Below are 6,738 nucleotides of genomic sequence, written 5' to 3'. Positions count from 1 at the left end.
AAAAAAAAAAAAAAAAAAAAAAAAAAAAAAAAAAAAAAAAAAAGTGAAGCTGAGACTGTTCTACTTCCTCCCAACTATTCCTAGCTCACCAGCTATTTCATTAAAAGAGGAATGAGGGGGTAATTTAGTGGTTAGAACTGGGAAACAGAGGAAGAAGGAAGCCTGGGCTATGACATGATCCACCCTAGCTCACCATCCTCCCCACATGGTCCTGGGCTCTTCTTAACTGCCTTTTTGTTTCATCTCACAGTCTCACCTCAAAGCAAGCTGTTCTGTGCAGGGAGGACTCTTTTGCCTAGCACTTATGCTGGGTATCAAGGCATTTCTGCAGAGGACAGTAAGTTAGAAAAATAATTCAGATATATTGTCAGAGGAAGGCCTGCTGAACCCGAGCTTGACACTAACAGAGTGCTTTCATAAAACACTGGTGAGAAGCAGATTAGCTTTTGCAAAAGAGTGTGTGATATGGGAACATGGATACCACTGACTCTGAATGGGGCTTGCACTTACCTCTTGTATGTTTTCTGAAAATCCTGCAAATGAAATGGCCTGTTCTCAAATGAAGGAAAATCTTATCAAGCATTTTATGTACAGCAGCAGCCTGTTCTGGCTGTTCCTAAGGGAACTTTGTTTGTATGAGATTGTTTCCTTCCCCATCCCTCATCCATCATCTCCTCCTCCTGAGAGCTGGAAACTGGCCATCTCTATTTAGCAGGATTGACAAGCCACCACTCTTCCCAATACTGGTCCTTGCAGTCTGCAGGACCAGAGCTGCTGTTTTCAATTTAAAGTTCACATGCAGGCTAATCATTAAATGACTCAAAATGGCTTTCCTATTAGGGAAGATTCAAAGGACTGTTAGCAGGATGTGGCCAACTAAGGGGAGCAAAAAGGTTCAGAATTGCTTTCTTACTGAGCAAAAGCACCAAAGTGCACTTTGCAAGCATTCATTTTAAAATTATTGAAAGAAAGAAAGAGACACTGCCCCATCTGATATTTATACTGCACAGTTGGCCAGTTTTCTGGTCCTTTAGAAGAGGTTATCTTGGGAGCTGACTTTAATCAAGCTGAACTAGTCAAATGTTATTCAAGCAAAATTTCAAAACGGTTTATTCCAAAGCATTCTGAGTTTCAAGAGTTCTGTGTCACTGACTATACTAGAAGTCAAACCTTCCCTTCACACTGTTGACTACAAGTCTGGTCAACTACCTTATAGGGTTTTAAGCATCCTTTTACCTTAGTTACATTAAAGCCTGGGATTTCTGGCTTCTCTCACACACAGCCTCTGAGGATTTCCTTCAAACTTTAGTAATTGTTAGTAAGTACCACTGAGACTTTCTCAAGTAAAAGGTTCCTTTTTAGTTTTAGTTATAAAGAATTTTTTTGCTCTTTCCAAATCTCATTTCTCAACATTGCCAGCAATTCCCACATTTCTCTCCTTCCCACCTGCTCTAAAGCTTTCTCTGTTCTGTTCTCACCACATGCTCTGTACTACTACCTCTGCCCTTTAGCTTTGCCCGTATTTCCCCTTGTGGTTTCCACTTCTTGCTCCAGAGACTGCACAAAGGAGTCAGCAGTAGTATCACGGTCTGCTTGGTTTACTCAGTTTCTCACCTTCCCAAAACAGGATTGCAGCCTTTCCTAGCTCTTTTGCTAAGAAAGAGAATATTTTTCTGTAACTTGTTCTCTGGCTATTGTTGGTCAACCGGAGGCTGTTCATATAACCAGACAGACATCAATCTCCTTCAGGCTCTTGCAGGTGGGATCACCACTTGCTAAAACATGTTACATCAGGGCTGCTTTTTGGTGAGCCATGATTGAGAAGCAACACCTGCTTCTCTTACAGAAGCTGAACTTCTGAGAATGAATAATTTCCTTTCCATTGATCCTTCTCATGGTTTCCAGCTTCCAAAGCCCTCCARGACTGGAAAGGAGTAGGCAGAGTGGGATCTGCATTTGTGAAAAGTGAGAATATAGCTTCACTCCCTAAGAAGGTATGTTCTCAGTTTGACAGGTCTCCTGTGGTTTGCCTTTCTCTTAGCAATCTGTTAATCCAGGAATACTACTGATAATCCTTACTGATTTACACTAGTCCTAGAGGTATGTCAGCTGTGTCAGAGTGGAGGGAGAAAAGTCTTGAGGTCTTGGACAAGTAGGAGTCTAATCCAAAGTCCGGTGACGTCAATGGAAATATTGTCTTTCATTTCAGTTRGCTATAGATAGAGTCCCAGGAAATCCACTGTCAACCAGGCAAAGCATGCCAACAAATTGGGCTGAGGAGCTAAGAAATACCTTCTCTCCCATCCTGTGGGTGGTAGTTTCTTACTACTAGCAGCAGAGAGATAGAATTTGTTCATGCAGGATACCCAGCCAACCTTTTTCCAAGCATGCCAGATCAGACAGTAACAAATAAGGAAGCTGATTTCTAAAAGAAGTGGGACAAGCCCCATCCCCAAATTATGCTGATAATCTGAGCCACTTTTAAAAGGAGCTGGAGTCACAGGAAACACAGATAATGTGAAACTGTGGGCCATATGAAAATAATGAATTAGTTTTTATTTTCTTTTTTGGTAAAGTTTGTATTGTATCACTCAGAAGAGTCAGAAACCTAGTGTCCTCTGAACAGCAAAGGCTATCAATTATCTCTCTACACTGCTACTAAGAGGTAGATTAAAGCTGGTTTGGCTACACCCATCTCAGAAGTTTGTATATAATAACTGATACAACCAGCTTCTCAGGCAAAAGGTGAGTTGTCAGGGCTGTGCTACTAGCTACACCTGCATGAGGCAGTGTAAGTAATGACAGCATAATAGGTGAATCCCTAATTCTGTTTTTCTTGTTGTAAAGATATTTTAATTTTGTTCCAAACAAAGAATCTCAGTACAGTTCTAATTAAACTACTGTCAACATCTTCCAAGTTTTATTTATATAACTCACTATAACCTTGTAATAGAATCCCTGCTCTGTTCTCCACCACTTTTCTGCAAGGTTAGTTATTGTTATCCTTTGCATACAGAGGTTTACCTTCCCAGGGCCCAAAGAATGCTTCTTCCCCTCTGGCTGGAATCTCCCTTATTGTTTAGCCATGTGGAGGCTATGGTGTTTACAACTACTTGCCGTGCTATTGTAATTTCAGTGGAAATTATGACCTCAGATTGAGAGCCCACACCTATCCCCCCACCTTGCTGGGCGACAATTAATGCTGAAAAGCATTTGATAGAGCTTTTCAATCAAGATACTTAAAAGCAATGCAAATATCCTGATAGCAACACAACAGCACTCCTCATTCTGACTGGCCAAATAGAGAGAGAATTCTTGGGGATGCTCAGGGATCTGCTTTTAGACCACGTCAGAGAACGTATCCCACTTTATGAGAGTACCTTTCTCTCGTTTTGAAGGACACAAGCTATTTGTGCACAAAGAATTTTCACACTGGTTAATATATATCCAAGGACATGACCCTGTTTCAAGAAGCAGGGAGTTCTGAATAACAAAAGCCTAGAAGATCAAGCTGGTACTTCAAATGAAACATTATTTATTGTCAAATCTTCATGGCTGCAGGTGTTAAAGGATGACAGATAGAGCCTGACAGCAATGCCTTAAGAGAAAGCTAATGGGGGCAGGGACGCTGTGGCACCCAGCAGGCGCTCGTGTGCCAAGTAATGCTGGCCCCCCTTGCTCAGGGCTCGACCAGCCTGCTGCAGGCTGATGGCTCCTGCCACTGTGTTAGTTTGCTTCTGAATGACAGGAGCTCTCAGAGGTGTGTGAGGTGCATGCTGCCATTCTGTAAACAGTCTGATTTTCATATTTTATGTGATTTTTTTCTCCACTAGACTCTGCACTCTCAGCATTATAGAAATGGGCTGGCTCTTTCTCTGGTGTAATTGCCACAGAGTTATGAGTCATTTTAGACCATGGTGCACATTCATAAGTGGCTTAAAAAAAAACAAAAACAAAAAACCAAACAAACAAAAAAAAAACACCTTTCAGGTAGCATAACAGAAGGGCAGCCAGAGCATATCTTGCTGCAGGAGGTGCTGCAAGATACAAGAAAATAAAAGTGATACCATTTCTACCAAAGGAATATTTGAGTGGCCTATTGCAACTAACACAATGGTTATGGCATACATGGTTATGTCACAGTCTCTACAGTTAGTAGCTCTGAAAAGATTTCTTTGTAATGAAATGCTTTAAATTTGAGAATACAAGTAAAATGTTGCTCTGACTTCCCCTGCATTTGTGTAGTTTCTAATACATTCTTTAAGCACCAATCTTTTAGAAAATAAGTATTTCTGGTGCATTTCACATCTGTATTTAGATTGCCAGAGAGCTGAAGAAACAAGAACCTGGCCTGAACTGGGCTCAGATGTCAATGAAAAAGCTATTTTAAAATGACCAATCAAAACAACATAAGTAGAAAAGGTAGCTGATCAAAACTGGTACAACCTCAGCATCTTCAGTGCAGCTAGACTAAAATAAAACAGATTCTCTTCACTAAAATAAATAAGTAAATAAAAGAGCAGTGTTGATTAACTCCAGGTGAAAACCTAGCCTACAGATCTTGAAGGAAAAGTAAAGGAACAGCCYAAGAGCCTAGAGCTCTTGTTATGGCTGGGACTCTCTACAGAAGATAATCTTCATGTTATCTGCAGCAGCAAAAGGGTGGGCGTTTTTCAAATCTGCTTATGGAGAATAGTAGCATTTTGCAGTTTGCCTACTTACCAGAGCAAATATGTCCCATCTGCTGAGCACCAGGACTATTTCTATGCCAAATTCCCACTCATGATTTAAACAATAAATATTTTCTAATACCAACCATAAAAATATCATGTAAGAGTTACACTAGACTGTTACTTAACCTACCCGAGCCAGGAAGTTAAAACACACACTCATCTGCTCTAGTTTTTTTGCTCAGACAAGGCTACCTTGCTGTGGTGGTACATCAAACACCTTCAGCATTATAGTCTAGTTTGATCTCTGCAGACTGCAAAGTCAAGCTTTCAGCAGTATTAAGGGACCTAAAGTATTATTCACCAGTCATGTAAATTAGAGATCACAAGTAATACAGGCACAGAGCTTTCCTGTTATTAAGATTACACAAACCACAAAATGCTACCATAAAGCAACAATAAACAGCCAACGCAGGTCTCCAGCACAAAATGATTTCTAAATTAAAACTTGGACAGATCTCCAGCTTATTCTTTTCTATTCTATTATTATTATAACTATATTGTGTTATCAAAGAAGTAATAATGTCACAATTTTTTGAGTTTCTAATATTGTCATTCACAGTAAATACATACAYCTAGAGTATGATACGAACTTGAAAATGTACATGTTTGAAACTCAGACTTAAAAGAACATTATCATCAGCTGTCAGGTCCACTGAAGTATTTCTTATTTATATACTGTGGCATAGACCAGACTAAGTTCTGTGAAAATGGGTAGGGGACGTGTGCATTCCTCACCCAGTTCGAGGACTGATTTGTGCTGTGAAAGCGAGAGAATCCATTTTAACAGATGCCTGTTTCTGTTCAGTGCTGAATCTTGGTTACAGTATCTATCAGAAAGAGTATTTACTGGAGAGCCTCAAAGTGTCACTCAGTCTTAGTTCACAACAGCACTGTTAACCTACGTGGGAGTTCTGCTCATACTGGAGAATACTAGGATCAGCATTGAAGTTTGGTCCTTGTGACAAAAGTTGCTTAAAAATACACCTTGTTTTAAAATTAGGACTCGTAAGAAGAATGCTAGACTTGGGTATGAAAACGTAAGCCTCTCTTCACAGAAGTCACATACAGCATAGAGAGCAACAGGCAGAGCTTTGGGAAACCTTGTGCTTCCCGTCTGCAAGGACTGTGTGRCCCACCTGGAGCCCATCCGCAGGCAGCAGCCATCTGGGGAGCAATCAGCACTGCTGCTGCCTCGAGCCGGACCTTAATTAATGTGGCAGCACTAAGAGATGTAGAGGTGCAATCCGYTCCTCACTCACACTGCCATAAATCCAAAGTTACCTGACTGACCTTAGCAGTACCACTCAGAGGGTGACTAAATTCTGGACTTCAGCACTTAAAGACAGCTTAGCAGGGCAGGTGTCAGATCAGAGGCAGGCTGCATAAACCACACTTTCCTCCCAGTTTCCTTCTCCGAACATAACCAGCAACCCAAGGCGAAGCTGCCAGGAGAGGCGTCCGCGCGCCTCGGCCCCCTGCCCCGCGCGCCCGCCCCGCTCACCTGGGCGGCCGCACGCCTGCTGCTGGAGCCCCCGGACGGACCTGCGGCRGAGCGAGCAGCCAGGGCACCACAGAGAGGGCCTGGCTCTGAGTCAAGCCCTCGAAACCCGCCCGGCAAACTTAAACCCACGTCTGGATGTGGATTAGCCCTGGTGACCAGCRTTTAAAGGGATAACAGCTGAGCTTAGGGCTGATTTCCCTTTGTGCTATCGGGGCTCGGTCTAGCAGCTCTGAAACGCCGAGCAGCCCCTCGAGAAGGCGATGCCCGCTGACTTGGCCGGGCTTTGGTTCCTGTTCAAAAGTCACCCCTGGACCTGAGAACATGCCAGGCGGAGCCGATACTCGGGGGAGATGAAATTACAGAATCTGGGCTTTACAGAGCTGTGAAACCGGGCGCGCTCTTCTGCCGCCGCCGCCCGGTGCCCCGCGGCGGCCGTTGGCGCTAACGGCTCTGCCCCGCGGCGGCCGTTGGCGCTAACGGCTCTGCCCCGGCGGCGGGCGGCGC

At 43.1% G+C, this 6,738-nt stretch overlaps 1 protein-coding gene across 1 annotated transcript in view; it reads right to left on the bottom strand.

Annotated features, from left to right (window-relative positions):
• Positions 1-6,612, bottom strand: part of RD3 (RD3 regulator of GUCY2D) — a 19,376-nt gene extending 12,764 nt beyond the window's left edge. The window contains exon 1 of the mRNA XM_085315789.1: positions 6,235-6,612. The gene's annotated coding sequence lies outside the window, so the exon portion shown is untranslated. The remainder of the gene's footprint in view (positions 1-6,234) is intronic.
• Positions 6,613-6,738: the final 126 nt, after the last annotated feature.

This window comes from Rhea americana, unplaced genomic scaffold, assembly GCF_003343005.1.
Source record: "Rhea americana isolate MKP2758 unplaced genomic scaffold, rheAme1 scaffold_44, whole genome shotgun sequence".
In the NCBI taxonomy this organism is placed as follows: Eukaryota; Metazoa; Chordata; class Aves; order Rheiformes; family Rheidae; genus Rhea; species Rhea americana.
The sequence above is the reverse complement of the archived record's forward strand: the minus strand, read 5'-3'. Positions and strand labels throughout refer to the sequence as shown.